At 53.9% G+C, this 15,759-nt stretch overlaps 1 long non-coding RNA gene across 3 annotated transcripts; it reads right to left on the bottom strand.

Moving 5' to 3' along the window:
• Positions 1 to 231: 231 nt before the first annotated feature.
• Positions 232 to 13,480, bottom strand: LOC109490758. 3 transcript variants are annotated; one of them, XR_002144144.2, is made up of 5 exons: positions 10,882 to 13,480; positions 10,123 to 10,290; positions 8,124 to 8,327; positions 4,825 to 5,084; positions 232 to 1,160 (listed from the first exon to the last, which is right to left on the bottom strand). It is a non-coding gene; the product is annotated as an uncharacterized LOC109490758 (long non-coding RNA). The 3 variants fall into 3 exon arrangements; XR_004627221.1 differs by having other exon boundaries at positions 232 to 5,084; XR_004627222.1 differs by having other exon boundaries at positions 232 to 5,084; positions 11,773 to 13,480.
• Between the last annotated feature and the right edge of the window lie 2,279 nt (positions 13,481 to 15,759).

The raw sequence follows: 15,759 nt of genomic DNA, 5'->3' as shown, positions 1-15,759 counted from the left end.
GCCAGCACCTGATGGGGACGACTGACAATAGAGGTGGCGTGGGGGCGGGGGGTGTCTAGACTAGTCCACGGGGGAGCTGCGCACGGCAGAACGGCTGCCTGCCTTACTGGCTTCCTGGGGAAGGGAGGGCCGACGTCCACCTTCTTTCTACGTGCTCACCTTCAGTTGCAGTTTTGGAAAAATGTTAAGCATTTATTTTGAGGTAAAAATAAAAAACTAATTTCATACTACTTAGATTTTCTTTTTTTATTTTGCATTTATTGTCCCTTTTTTGAGCTGCTTTTGTGTGAGTTCTGTGGGGAGACCAGAAGGAGGAATATTAACAGTTTCTCACTTAAAGTGCTTTCCTCTTCTGGACACTCTTGGTTGTGGAAGCCCTCAGAATAACGCAGTGCAGTGAATTAAAAGTTGCATTTGAAATTCCCAAATTGCCCATGAGCAGTTTTGTCTTCCAGATAAAAACAGTATCGCTAATACTCCCAAAAACTCATAGTTGTTCTCGATTAAATGGAAATGGTTTCTCCATTTCTGTATTGTGTTTGGCCTCATTCTGATGGTGGATCCCGTTCACCTCACGGTACGAGGTCCACAAAGATGGCAGGGGGCTGTTGGCGCCTGTATTTGTGGGTCCCCAGAATGTCCGGCAGCAAAGGGCATTGCCAGTGGGAGTGCCTGTCTGGGCGGCAGAAAACCAGACGCCAGGAGGCACACGGACTTCTCTGGTCACCAGGTATGTTGTGCCAGTGGAGGTCCTGTCGGCTGACTCGGACAGCAGGGTGACCGCTGGGTCACATGGGCCACATGGTCGCGGCACAGTGAGCCCATAGCTGAAACCTGAAAGGTAGTTATGTGGGGGTTTTGGTGAGGGAAGTGGGGCAGCCGGCATTCCTGACGGGAGAGAGAAGCAGGCAGGTGTTCTCAGAGTTGAGCTGCTCTGAGTGATGGCACCGGTAGGGGCCCAAGGTCAAGTGTCTGATTTCAGGACTCCACCTGGTGGCAGCGGCGTCCTTGCCTTTCCCCAGTGTCCTGAACTCGTCCCTGGTGCCTTTGACCTGAGACAGGCTCCTGATCAGCCAGTCAGCAAGGCTCAGGCTTCCTGGATCTGGAATGTTCTGTATTCACCGTCCTTGGCGCAGAGAAAGGCAATCACCCTCGCAGTCCTTGATTAAACAAAGTATTTTTAGGTTGGAGTGATTGCTCAACGGGTTCCCTGTCATCACAACTGATGTCTTAAAGAGATTCGCATTTCTGAATTCACATCTTCTAAAAGGGAATCTACCATACGATGCTTCAATATTTATATTTGGAGTTTCTTTCCTCACTTGAAGTCAAGTTCTATCCCTAGGGCGTAGCTGAAATGCATCCTGGTAATTTTAATTTTTTTTTAAGCCATTCACAGAAACCCCAGCAGGGGGGCCTGGGGACCTGTGCTGACCGTGCAGGTCCCTCGGGGGCCCGCGTGCGTGGTCTCGGGCGCTGGAGGCAGAGGCTGTGCCCGTCCCTGTCTCCCCAGGGCAGCAGCTGGCGGATTCGTGTTGGCCGCTCTGCCTTACCCCCCGCAGGGCGTCACCCTCTGGAGGCGGAGAGCTGCCCTGATGATGTCCCGGCGCTGTGCCCGCGGGCTGTCCCCCCTCCTGCCCCATCAGTTAGTGTCCTCACTGGCGGCCTGGCCAGTGCGTGGTCCGTCCGCCTTCTCCCAGCACCGCCTGCCCGGCACTGGAGGCCTGGGTCTCAGGAACGGCTTCTCTAGGACCTGTCAGCTAGCTCCTGTGACACTCCAATATTGGTCACCGAGATTCCTCAGGGGTTTCATGATGTCCCGAGGTGGTGTCACTTCCCTTCCCTTAAATTGTTCCAAGTCCCAGAAGATGGGTTTGTGGGGTTTTTTAAGGAATGATACACAGCCTTCTGATCACAACTTGCTTGAGGCTGATAGGCCTCCGGGTCCGGGGAGAGCAGCGCGGGGCTGTCTGAAGTAGGTTACAAGAAGACATGTTTGGAGACTCACTTTGAAAAGTGAAAAGGAACCGTGGCCTGTAAATGCTCCCGGGTGACAGGGCCCTTGTGTAAAGGAGGTTGTCTGACGCCGGACTGGGGGGCGGTGGTGGCCCGCGTCCCGGGGGCTCACGGAGGAAATGGGCACGTCACTGGTTCTGCCACAAGTGACCTAACTGAAAGGACGCGTGGCTCCTCGTGGTGCCAGCAGTGATGGCCTGGAGGGAGGTGGTTGCACCTCATAGGACCCAGTACACGCTGTAAGCCTGAGGGCGCTGGATGTCGCCATCCCCCACGGCCATGGTGCGTGGGTCTGAAGACCAAGGAGTTGGGGGTAGCAGTCCTCACCGTGACCACATCTGATACCCACTTGCCGTTTGCTTCCCACACTGGAGCTCTGCTGGTTTGGAGGTCTAAGGCCCTGAGGGAGACATGTCTCCCCTTGGGGACACAACAGCAGTTCCATCGAATGCAAGGAGAGGCCGCTGCCTGGCTGGCTGGGGCTGCTTAGAGGCCGCTGTGCCCACGGCAGAAAAAGGGGGTAGTTTACTGACTCCCGAGGGGGAGGCTGTGCCATGGAGGTGAGCACCTCCCAGACTCGGGAGCACCCCCTAGGACTCGGGAGCACCCCCCAGACTCGGGAGCACCCCCCAGACTCGGGAGCACCCCCCAGACTCGGGAGCACCTTCTACCACTCATGAGCACCTCCTAGACTCGGGAGCACCCCCTAGACTCAGGAGCTCCTCCTAGCACTACCCTGTCCAACAGAATAGTTAATTGGAGCCAGCAGCCCCCAGCAGTGACATGCAGGACTGTTGAGGGCTCGGGCCCTCGGGGGTGAAGCGCTGATTGGCTGAAGTCCTGACCGAGGGCAGGGGAACGGGGAACGGATAGCGGAAGGGAGTTGTAGGCTGGCAGTTCTCCGGCCAGCTGTGGGAATGAGGGCTGAAGCAGCCCATCGGGACCCGAGCCTGGTGTGTGTGATAGTGGGTTCCAGTGGCTGCGAATATACGACTGGGCTCTTGTCTGTGGAGTATCTATAAATGTCTAGGTTAGGGCGCCTGAGTGGCTCAGTCGGTGAAGCGTCTGCCTTCGGCTCAGGTCATGATCCCAAGGTCCTGGGATCGAGTCCAGCTTCGGGGAGTCTTCTGCCTCTGCCCCTCCCCCCACTTGTTCTCTCTCTCTCTCTAATAAATAAATAAAATATTTTTTTAAATGTGTAGGTTATGTCCGTACCCCCAGATTGCTCCCCTCCTAGCTTAGTGCATTCTGAACTCAGAGGGCTACTCTTGCAGAACCAGCGGTGGGCTCCGCGTGGGGAAAGTAGAGGTCAGAGACCAAAGCGGACGAGCCCCGTACGCCTGGGGTCGCCCGAGCCACAGCCCCTATCTGGCCCTTTCAACCAGGCCTCTTCTTCATTGACCAAAAAGATGAATCGAGCCATTCATGATCCCTGAAATTTTTCATACCTACCTCTTTGAGTTGTTTGTCCGTTGGAAGATTTTATTTTTAAGTCATCTCTACACCCAGCATGGGGCTCGAACTCACAACCCCGAGGTCAAGAGCCAAACGCTCTACCAACTGAGCCAGCTGGGGCGCCCCCCCCTTTGAGTTGTTTTAAGAATGTGTGTGCTAATCCCTGCAAAATACTTCGTGTGGCCCCTGACCTTGATATGCCCTCCATAAATTACAGCCATAGCTGGGGTATGAGTCCAAACAGGATTTCCAGACGAAAAGGGGGAAATGAGGGACCGGGACAAAGACACCAATCTTGTGCTTGGGATGGGGAGCTGGACGGTCTCGGGAAGAAGAGCCCAGGGCTGAAAAGGGAGCATGTGCCCCCCTCCAATCCCGCGAGACCTCGCGAGGACACGGGCCTTCCTGCCCAGTGTGGCCTCGTCCTCCCATGCCCCCCGGCAACCCCCCCATTATCCACTCGGTCTGAAGGGACCAGACTCCAACAGTGCCCCCGCCAAGGCCCAGCCCCACTTCCAGGCGGGCCTGCTGGGGCTCAGAATAGCCCAGCTGCGGCTTCAGCAGATGGCCAGGCTAATTTTAGCCATGCGGTGCTCACCCAGGCACCAGGCTGGGCCTTTAGATTTCAATAAGCCAGTGTGCAGCTTTGGTTTGGAGCCAGGAACAAAGCTCTGAGTTGTTGTGATCCGTGTGTCTGCCTAGCACTTTACAGGCATTCCAGAAATACACTGTTTAGACGATTTTGTTTCTCTGAACCAGCAAGAGCCCAAACTACAGAGCTAGCAGGCAGTGAAGACTGGGGCAGTGCCAGGGATGACCCAGGAGACTGAGTGCTGACGGGGTGAGGGGAGGGTGATAACAGGCAGGTGCAGGTCCTCGATGTCCCGGGCACCCTGGCTTTCCTGCTCTCTTTGCCAGAATGAAAGAAGAAAGCTGGCTTCTTAGCTCACCAGCCCCCGGTCGGGACCAGTCCTGGTGGATGGGCTGCATTTTGATGCTGTGGAAGGCTGGGTTGGAAGTCATCAGGCACGCGTGCCAGCGAGAACGTGGGGACGACCCAGTGTGAAGTCGACAGATGTGGGAACTGGGGCTCACAGAAGCAGCAGACACCACCCAAGTGCCCAATGCAGGTTAGGACTGAGCTGGTTTGGGGGCGCCTGGGTGGCTCCGGCGGTGAAGCGTCTGCCTTCAGCTCAGGTCATGATCCCAGGGTCTTGGGATCAAGCCCCGCATCGGGCTCCTTGCTCAGCGGGGAGCCTGCTTCTCCCTCTTCCCCCCACTCGTGCTCCCTCTCTCTCTCGCTGACAAATAAACAAAATCTTTAAAAAGATTTTCCAGCGTGACATTTCTTACCTGTCAGCCCCCATCTTTGCAGACTGCCCTTCGCACAAACTCCCCCAGAGCCAGCCCAGCGTGGCTTCGAGACCTATGTTCCGGCTGCCTTGGCCTCTCTCTCTGCTGCTGACCAGTCACTGAAGGAAGGCGAGGACCCGAGCGGACATCGGCACGATGAGGAGACCGGGCTCTAGTTCACGGTGTCCTGCGCTGGGTGTGCGGACTCAGAAGAGGCTTCCTGGCCGTCGGGGAATCCTCCCTGGTGCGGCAGCTTTCGGCTGAGAAGGAAGGACCGCGCCCCTGACGTCAGCTCTTGTCTGTATCAGGAAGTGGGCGGTGCCTGGATGAACTCCGCCCCGCATTTCTCTCGGCTACCCCTTCACTGGGCCAAGGTGGCAGCTAGACCCCTAACAACCCCCCATGCAAAAGCAGGAAAGAAGAGGGTTGTCCCCTCATCCGTCTCTTTTTAACAGGAAAAAAACCAAAACACAAAAAGCAGCGACTTTTCTCTATGGCTCCCAGGAGACCGATCTCGGTGGCCGGGGTGGGGAGCCAGGCCCGGGCCCCCGGCTACAAGGAGGTTGGACGGGAATGATGGGGTTTGCAGCCCGTGTGAGGGCGAGGCGGGTTCTCGCAGCGAGGAACACGGGGCGGAGCATGGTGGCCGCGTGTGCGACCCTCCCTGGGAGTGCGCTCGTGGGTGCAGCGCTCCCCAGACCACAGCTCTGGGGAATCACCAAGTCTCCCTCGGCTGCCCGAGCTGTGACTTCGGTGAGGTTGTAAACCACAGAAATAGAGACAGAGCTCAGAACAGGTTGCGTGGCGGTCCTTGGTGCTGACCTCGCACACCCGTTGGGCTTCCATGACATTGCCAAGGTCACTGACAGACACCCCTGGCACAACTAAGCTTCTATCTCCCTCTTTAGCTTGGTTTTTTGCTGGGAGCCCCCATGTCCTTGCCCCGCGGATGGTCCTGCCCTGCTTGTCGGGAGTGGAAACCCTTTGGCTGAGCAGTGCCTGGTTTCCACGTTGTACTGGTGGTGATCCCAGGCCACTGCGGCGGCCAGCCATGGGCACGGCAGGAACGGGCTGTGAAGACCTCTGGGAGGGGCTGGGGACTTTCTGGGGGCAGGATGGAGCCCCAAGGGAGCCACAGCGGGGTCTTCCCGGGCACCTCCAGCACCAGCCCTGTGCAGGGACCGGGGACAGGCTCCAGGCAGCTGGCCTGCGGTGACAACCAAGGGAATGCATCTGACACTCCGCCAAGCTAACAGACACTTGACACAACACATCCTATCAACGTTATGTCCGACGAGCACAACAGGTGATCAAAACCATTTATGTCTCCTGCTGCCCTTTCAAAAGTGTTCAGCTGGCAGGGGCGCCTGGCTGGCCCGTGGAGGGAGCGTGTGACTCTTGATCTCAAGGCTGTGAGTTTCAGCCCCACCCCCACCCCATGTTGGGCGTGGAGCCTCTTTAAAAATAAATAAAATGAAATCAAGTATAAAATAAAATAAAAAAATAGGGGCGCCTGGGTGGCACAGCAGTTAAGCGTCTGCCTTCAGTTCAGGACGTGATTCCGGCGTTCTGGGATCAAGCCCCACATCAGGCTCCTCTGCTGTGAGCCTGCTTCTTCCTCTCCCGCTCCCCCTGCTTGTGTTCCCTCTCTCACTCTGTTTCTATCTCTGTCAAATAAATAAATAAAATCTTTAAAAAAATAAAATAAAATAAAATAAAATAAAATAAAAAAATAAAATAGTTCAGTGAGGGGCACCTGGGTGGCTCAGTGGGTTAAGTGTCTGCCTTTGGCTCAGGTCATGATCCCGGGGTCCTGGGACTGAGCCCCACATGGCATCGGGCTCCCTGCTCAGTGGGGAGCCTGTTTCTCCCTCTCCCTCTGCCCCTCCTCCTGCTCCTTCTCTCTCTCTCTCACTCATGTTCTCGCACTCACAAATAAATAAAATCTTTAAAAAAATAAAGTAGTTCGGCAGGGGCATCTTTCTCCTGCCGCTAGAAGAACAGCCTGCAGGCAGGCCGTGTGACTCTTCCATAAAGACAGATGGCCTTTCACACCCCACGATGACTCTGAGATTCAAACAATTTCAACTTCTCTCCACGCACTGACCCCTGACCTGGCTGGAGGTTCTAAGAGTCACAGGACTCTTCTCAGACTGTTCCCTCTGCACGCCCACTGTGTTGCAAAGTCTCCTTCAGAACTTCAATCCACTGCACACCATTTAATTTTACCCTCACACCAACCTGGGNTTCAATCCACTGCACACCATTTAATTTTACCCTCACACCAACCTGGGAAACTGAGGCCCAGTGTGGCTGAGTGACTTGCCCAAGGCCGTACAGCTAAGTACATGTCAGGGCTAAACTCTAGACATGCCTTTCATTGCCTGACCCCTACACACATCCCACTGGATGGGTGGACCAAGTGACAGCCCTCCTCACCCACCCCAAGGCCCGTGGCTGATGACCAGTGCTCAGTGTAGACCAATGTACAAAGAATGAATTATTGCACCTCCAAAGCAGCTTCTGGGGGTGATGGAGATGCTGTGTACCCCAGTTGTGGCATCATAGTCACTGAGTTGTACACTTTAAATAGATGCAGTTTATCGTAACTAAGGACCCCTCAATACAGTTGATTTTTAATCTTTTTGATATTTTTTAAGTACGCTCCACACGCAGCATGGCGCCCAACGTGGGACTTGAACTCATGACCCTGAGATCAAGACCTGAGTTCAGATCAAGAGTCGGACGTTCCACGGACTGAGCCGCCCAGACGCCCCTATAGTTGATTTTTAAATACCGATGGATTAAGCAGTCCTAATGGCCTCTGTCTTCAGCAGCGAAGAGCAGAGCAGAGCCATCATTACGCACACCCAGCATGGGTGGCCGGGTTGGACTCGGCGTCATGAGCGCGTGGGAATCACCAAAGGGGACAGAGGTATCCGGCAGATTTCCAGAGAATCCACATGACCCCACCTCAAGGGGGAGAGAAGACCGGCTCCTGACTCTCCCCCTCCCCTTTCCTGTTTCCCACAGAGCCCGAGTCCTCTGTTTCCTTCCTGAGCCCCCTATTTCCTTCTCGAGCCCCCTGTTTCCTTCCCCTGGGCTCCCAGGCAGTGGCTTTGTGCAAACGCAGGAGTTATTCTGACCTGGCGTGGACCCTCTCGTTACTTGACAGTGGGGGGAGGGCCTGACCTAGGGAGCCCCCAAGCCCACGCCTGGGGGTGAGCGTGGTCCCCACCAGGCTGCCTGGGCTTGGATCCTGGCTCGACCACCTGTGAGCCCTGGGGCAGCTCACTGACCTCTGTGCACCTCGTCTTCTTCATCTGGAAAGTGGGGCCTGCGGCACCTGCTCCTGGAGTCGTTCCAAGGACAGACGGGTCTCTTTTCTCTCGTTTTCACGAATTAATAGGCGTGAAGTTCCTAGATCGGCGCCTGGTATGGTTATTGGGTTCCAACATTTCAACCATTGCTCTTGCTTGTCGGCCCATCGACGTGTATTAATTCTAATAAAATTGAAATTAGTTTTAAAATTTCTTCAATACTGTGTCTTACATTTTAAAAATCTGCGTCATGCAGCATGATGCAATTCTGTGAGGAAAAAAATTTAAAAGATACACGCCTAGAAAAAATGATGAAGAAGGAAACCACAACATGTAAAAGTAGCAGGGATTTCTCTCTTTGGGGTTTTTCACGGTTTTTGTTTGTTTGTTTCTTTTGTCACAAGAAGCCTTTACAATCAGGTCACAGAAACGATGAATTTTTTTTTCTAAGATTTTATTTATCTATTTGACAGAGAGAGCACAAGCAGGGGGAGCGGGACAGGAGAAGCAGGCTCCCCGCTGAGCAGGGAGCCCCACGTAGGACTCGATCCCAGGACCCTGAGATCATGACCTGAGCCGAAGGCAGATGCTTAACAACTGAGCCACCCAGGGGCCCCTCGATGAATGTTTTTAACACGGTTGGGGATTCTGCTTTCTGGCCGCACTCTCCTTATCCCTGCTACGGACCATAGATGAGCCCTGGTCCTGGGTGCCCCCACCCCTCATCTTTCCTGAGTTTTCCCCAGGGCAGGCCCCAGACAAGTCACTGTGGGGGGGGCCTGCGGGCACCATGGTGGCTCTCCTGGGGTCCCCAGGCCTGGCCTCCATCTGCTGGCCCCCCAGGCGCCTCTGCACCGGCCAGGGCTGCCTCTCCAAGATGCTCCTGGCCCTTACTCCCCAGTGCGCGCGCCCGAAGGATGGCCACCAGCCTCGGTGCCCCACAGCACTTCCTCCAGGCCTCACGCCGGGGTGGGGTCTCCCTGCCCACTGGACAGATTCTTCTGCACTTCTGCAGGACTGGCTGGTTTTTCTGACTGGGAAGTTGGGTGGACCCCGAGGGGAGGGAATCGGTGAGCTCTTTGGCTGATTTGGGGCTGTCCCTACAGCTGCACAGGGGCGGGTCCCCACTGTAAGACCAGGTGAGCTTCTGGGGCCGAGGGAACTTCCCCACATAGGCCCTGTCAACAGTACCGCTCGCATAATGATGGGCAAGACATTGGGTGGATTTGTTTGCCCTTAAGAGGAGCAAGAAAGAGGGAGGCAGGGCCCTCTGAGCCAACTCCTCAGCCCCCAAGGGGCCGTAGACGGGGCGGGGGGCGCGGGCAGGTGGAGGCCCCCATGGAGGAGAGAAGCCTGCGGCCCAGCCTGGCCGAGGGTGTGCAGGGCCTGAGCAATAGGACGTCCAGGATGGGGTCCCCAGCAAAGCCCCCTTCACAAGTGCCCGTCCTAGATGCCCCCCTGAGAAGGTGGTTTAAAACACAGTCCGTCCCCTTTTAGGGGTGCTGTGTGTCCAGTGACCCCTCCGGGCCCTGGGTGAGCCCCGGGGCAGTGGCTGAGCCCTGCAGCAAGGACACAGGACTTTGACTCTTGGTGTGAGAGACAGCGGTGGCACCTGGGTCCCCCGCAGTGGACCCCTTGTCCATTTTCAGCCGTGCCCCCAGTTCCAGGCCATGGAGAGAGGCCTGTCCATAGACACGCCACTTGGCCAGTGCCTCGCATGGACGCCGGTTCGCTGGGTGATGGGCGGCAGTGCCTGAGCCAGTCCCTTCTCTCCACGGCCCCTGCTGGGGCCAAAGGTGACGGGGTGGGGGGTGAGGTCGGCCATCTCCCCATCTCCGGGGCAGGAAAGACCCTGGACCCAGTGTGTTTAAATCCCTCTGCTCTGTTGGTATTTTGCCGCAGGTGCTCAGCTGAGGCATTCCCAGGGCAGGTAACCCCTTTGATCTCTCAATCCACCAGAAGGAGGAAGCCTTCTTACCTCCTGAAGCCTGGAAGCACCTCCCTCTCCATTTTGAAGAGAAAATCCTTGGCAAGAAATGATTTCAGGGGTGCCGGGCTGGCTCAGTCAGCGGAGCGTGCGACTCTTGATCTCGGGGTCGTGAGTTCGAGCCCCCCACTGGGTATGGAGATGACTTAAAAATCAAATCTTGGAAAGAAAGAAAGAAATGATTTTGTAGAAAATCTTGAGGGGCACCTGGGTGGCCCAGTCAGTTAAGCGTCTGCCTTCAGCTCATTTCGGCTCCCTTAGCTCGGGTCATGATCCCAGGATTCTGGGATCAGGCCCCTCGTCGAACTCCTTGCTCCGTGGGGAGTCTGCCCACCCCAATCGTGCTCTCTCTCTCTCTCAAATAAATAAAAAATATATATATTTTTTAAAGTCTTGGAAATAGTTTGTATTTCATGGAAAGCAAGTAAGTTACGGGGCTGAAATGGAATAAGGCGCCAGACGACGGGTGAGTGGCTCTGGGCCCAGACCCCGAGAACCGCCTCCTAGCCACAGGGGCAGGCCTGCGGCCCCGTGTCAGCCAGGAGGGCCGTCTGGAAGCCTCAGCCGTGGATCCGCAAACACCAGGGGCTCAGCGCCTCTGCTGCTTTAGAAGAAAACCGAGCCACACGGTGAATGGCAAGGATCTCGGCTGGAAACTCAGAAGCCGGGGAGGGAGGGGACGGCCGTGGAAGCTGGGGCTTCAGCCAGGGCTGGAGGAGGGCCCTCAGGGGTTGGTTTTGGCGTTTTTACCTGTCCATGCGGATTTCCTGCTCACAGGTTGTGAGAGCGCATCTGTTGTTGGGGCTGGTCGGGGCCTCGGGGTATTTAACGCAGGGATTCCGTGGACCTCCCGAGAGATCTGGGTCACCTCAACTTTAACATGGAAACTCCTGTTGTGTGTGGGTGTGTTGGTTTTAAAACGTGTCCACAAATTCTTTGATGATTTTCCCCTTGAACAGCGAGAGCTACTTTGTCTTCCCTTCGACGTAGGCGGCATTCGGTGAATTGCTTCTAGAAAAATAGGGCCTAAAAGGCAGTGTGGCTGCCTCCTTGCCCTCTCTCTCGGTTTGCTCTGGGGGAAGCCAGCAGCCAGGCGGCGAGGACGCCAGCAGCCTCGGCGGCCGCAGGAGTAAACCTCTCGGAAGGAGATCCGCCGGACCCAGGCGGGCCTGTGGATCAGGGTTCTCAGCCTTGGCACTACAAACATTTGGGGCTGGATAATTTTTCTGCGGGACAGAGGGTGTCTCTCCTGGGCCCTGCAGGTTTAACAGCACCCCTGGTCTTCACCCACTGATGCCAAGAGCACCCATATACACCCCTTGGTGACAATCACCAATGTCCCCAGGGTACAAAGTCACCCCCCCATTGAAAGCCACTGCATCCCTGGTCAAGATCATGACTTGCCTTTCCATGAATCACCCAGAATCATGAGCCAGAAACACCCAGCTAAGCTGCTTCCGAATCCCTGACCCACAGAAGCTGTGCGATAAGATACTATACATAATACATGAACTATGTAATATATCATCAATACACTATATAGCCTACATATAATACACAAAGTCCTTGAGGTGATTTATTGTGCTGCCATAAGTAACCAATGGACATCGGAGTTTTTCAGAGGAAAAGAAGGGTTTTTACCTTTCTTTGGGTTCTCGGGAGGGCACCTGACCCCAAAATGTTGACGGATCCCAGATCTAGTCCAGCCTCCCAGCCAGTGTAAAAATCCTTTCATGGCGCTGGCCAAACCAGGACTGCTCGAGTGGCCCCCGTTTTCCTCCCTCCTAAGGTCCCTCGGCTCGTTGTTAACAAACCTGGCTGTGATGTGCTGGAGCTCGGGCAGCCCCGGCCTGCGAGGCTGACCTGGTTCTTCAGATTTCCTCACCAGCTCCCTCAGTCCCTGTCAGAACTCAGCTTCTCTGTGCCCTTCTAGGACTCCTCCTCCTCCTCTCCCTCCTCCTCTTTCTTCAGACTCTTAGCTAGCCAACTGATTCTGGCTACCCTGAAGAGAGCGTGCATTTTCTGTTTAGCATTCCTGCAAATAAGAGCGTTGGACAGATCATTTCTGGGCGTGCTCCCTGCTGGGGGAGGCCCCCACTTGTGTTTGGGGCTTTAGCCACCTGCGATTGCTTGAGCCTTGCTCTCCACACCCCCTGAGGTCATGAACGTGCTGCGAACAGTTCCTTCCCGCCAGCTCCTTGGACTGCTGCTGTTTTATGATCTCCTTGCCCGAGGCCGAGGACTCCGCAGTCCTTATCCCCTGCCCATCTTCCCTACCAGACGGCTACCTTGAGGGCCCCTTCAGTCTCTGTTGCAATCCAACAGGATACTTCCCCTTTGTTATACCGCCACGGGTCCAGCCCCATTACTTCTGAAGCCGGCCATTGTGGGTCAGAACCACCGGCCAGAAACAAAACAGATGCAGAAAGAGAAACCACAGAGCAACAAGCCTCTTTCCAGAACCCACCCAGCCAGGGAGAATGCAGGACTTTCATTGGCTGAGAGCTCGTGCAGTGGGAGGCGCATGGCCGGGGCTCATTGGCTCTGGGCGCAGAACAGCGCAGGCTCTTCTTGGCTAAAAATGCACGCGTGAAGGGGACTCTTGGAGCAGGAGAAAGAAAGTGACACAATACTGTGAAAATGTGTGTGTGTGTTTTTAAAAGAAAAACATTTCTAAAGACAAGTAACTTGATAATGAGTGCTAGCAGGAGGGCATTATGTAAGAATGTGCACATGTTTTATTTGCTCTCCTTAGAAAGTAGACTGACCACATTACAAGCGTTTGTCTCCTGAAAAGCCATAACAATTTATTCTAATGATAGAACGTTTAGATGCCCTGGGCTGACTTTGACCACCTCGGATAAACTTGACAGACTCTCAGAAGCAGTTGGCATGCTTACCTGTGTGTTTCTCTCTTTTACACTGATCCTAGCAGGCAGGACCCATGTTCTGTTTGTCTTTGTATTCTTCAGTCCTCCATGTACGGTTAATGAGTTTGTACACTGCACAGAATGCCCAGCCTGGGAGAGGGGGGTAGTGAATGAAGGCTGAAATCCAGCCTCCTATTCCCTAATCAAGCTCCACGACTTGGGGTTGTGTCTACCCAGAGGAGTATACTTCTATTTTATCTAACCTATAAGCTTTCCTCATTCCCTAATAGTGCCCTTTGATTTCTCATCTCCCGAACATTGTGGCAGCCCAATAAATGTTTGCCAAAAGAGGAAAAGAATAAATGGACAAACTTTGCTTTTAGGGAGGAGATTTTTATTTTTCTTGGCCAGTCCAGCAACTGTTCCTCATCTTCCACACCCCACTTTTTTCCCTGCTATCCACCCCTTCCCCACTCCTCTACCCTCAACTCATACTCAGGGTGAATCCTGAGGAATCTGACAGTGGTACTAAATCTTGGCTATACATGAGGGATTTTTAAAATCCTCATGCCCAGGGCACATCCCAGCCCAAGGGAAGCAGACCGTGAGGTGGGGGACATCAGGCATCAGCGGTGTTTAAAGCTCCCCAGGTGATTCCACGCACATGAGGCAGGTGGTTGATAACCCAACAGCACTGATCTAAGCCAACCGTGGCGGCCCCATACCCCTTGCTGGCACACAGGTTAGGACAAAGCCTGTGGCCCAATTCTGGCCCATGAGGCTTGAGGGGAAGTCTGCCAGGGGCTTTTGGAAAAGAGGTCCTCACTGAGGTGAGGGGGAAGAAGGTGGCTCCTTCCCCTGGGCTTTCCGATGTCTGGATGTGTAGACACAGTAACCGTCAGTCACTGTGAGAACAGCTCTCTCCTTCTCCAGGATGAGCTGATGGGCTGAGGAAGGTGGGCCGTGGAGAGGGGAGGGACCCAGGGCCCTGGTAACTTCCCCAAACTGCATGACCCCCAGCCTGGAGACACACCATATCTTTATCGTTCAAAGTCATTTGAGTCGGGTTATTCTATTACTTAGAAAGGAATAACTGAGACAGTTAAGAGCTCTCAATATATAAAGGACTTTAAAAGATTTACTTCATTGGAAAGAAAGTTCAATGAGAGTGTGTATGTCTATAAGGGGGGCAGGAAGAGAAAGAGAGTTCGTGTGTTTCCCCCCAGAGGAAAGCAACAGGTGAGGAGCAATTGAAACGCAACATGAAAACAGAGGAGGAGAGGGGAACAAAAAGCCAAGAGCTAGGGACACCGGGCTGCCTCAGTCAGTAGAGCACAGGACTCTTGATCTCAGGGTTGTGAGTTCAAGCCCCATGTTGGGTGTAGACATTACTTAAAAATAACATCTTTAGAGGCACCTGGGTGGCTCAGTTGGCTAAGGGTCTGCCTTCGGCTCAGGTCATGATCAGATCCTGGGTTCGAGCCCAATTCAGGCTCCCTGCTCGGCAGGGAGTCTGCTTCTCCCTCTCCCTCTGCCCCTCCTCCTGCTCCTGTGTGCTCTCTCAAATAAATAAATAAACCTTAAAAAAAATAAAATCTTAAAAAAAAGAAGAAAGCCAAAAGCAAAATATAGACAAAAATCCATATACATAGTTTGGGAGGGAATTATGCTTTAGAAGAGGAATTAGAATCACACACGAAGGAGCTGGAGGAGGCGCTAGTTAACCTTGAGGACATTAGAAGGCTGGTGATCAATGGAGTCGAGACACAGCTGCTGAACACAGAGGCCCAGGGGGAGGGTTAGAACCCAGGAGCTAAGGTCGTAGGAGAAAGAACGAGTTCCAGGACCAGGGGTGGGAGCGAGGGATGCACCAATAGTTAGTTATTAATATCCGCTCTGTGTTCACTCAGGTACGTGACACCAGGAATCCAAGAATACTTGGAACCAACGTGCAAGCTTCCCTCTCAAGAAGCCATCGGACAGCACTCCGTCCCGCGCACAACATGCATGTAATAAATATTAGTTGGGGCACCTGGGGGCCCAGGGCGCTGAGAACCCAGCACTCGGATCTGGCTCAGGTCATGATCTCAGGGTTGTGAGTCTGAGCCCCACACCGGGCTTCCTGCTGGGTAGGGTGTCTACTTGAGATTCTCTCTCCCCCCCACCACTCTCTCTCCTAAAATAAATAAGCCTTAAACATACATACATGTATATATTGAATCAGCCAGAGGCAATATATGATCAAGCAGCAAATTGTTGGATCGAGGCTACTGTGTCTTTGGGATGCAGAGGAAGGGAAACTGAAAGACTCGCTGGAGTGATTCTGGAAAGGACCATGGAACATAGGAGTCCAGTCTTGAAATGTACAGAGGATTTACACGGGCAGAGAAAATGCGCAGAGGCTCAATGACATAAGTGCTTGATCATGGATCCCTGGCAGTTGCTACAGGCCAAATAATTCTATCATGATCCAGAGACAAGTTCACTATCGATGCAGTCGAATTTGATGTGTGACTCATTGCTTTTATATGAAAAAGGCAAAGTATTCCATTCAAACAGAAAACTGTATGAAAAAGCTGGGAGTAACTAACAAAATCCTTGCGCCACTCTTCAATGTTAGCAGTTCTTATATTTTTTAATTAATAAACAGGCATCATGTAGAAACTTCGCTGAAAGAGCCTTTGTGAAGCTTGGTGCTCCTTCTGTTGACAGACTGGACATGCCACCGTCACTCTGTGGCGAGGGGGCAGCAGCTTAC

The sequence above is a fragment of the Ailuropoda melanoleuca genome, chromosome 8, assembly GCF_002007445.2.
Source record: "Ailuropoda melanoleuca isolate Jingjing chromosome 8, ASM200744v2, whole genome shotgun sequence".
NCBI lineage: Eukaryota > Metazoa > Chordata > Mammalia > Carnivora > Ursidae > Ailuropoda > Ailuropoda melanoleuca.
This window is presented reverse-complemented; position numbering and strand designations above follow the sequence as displayed.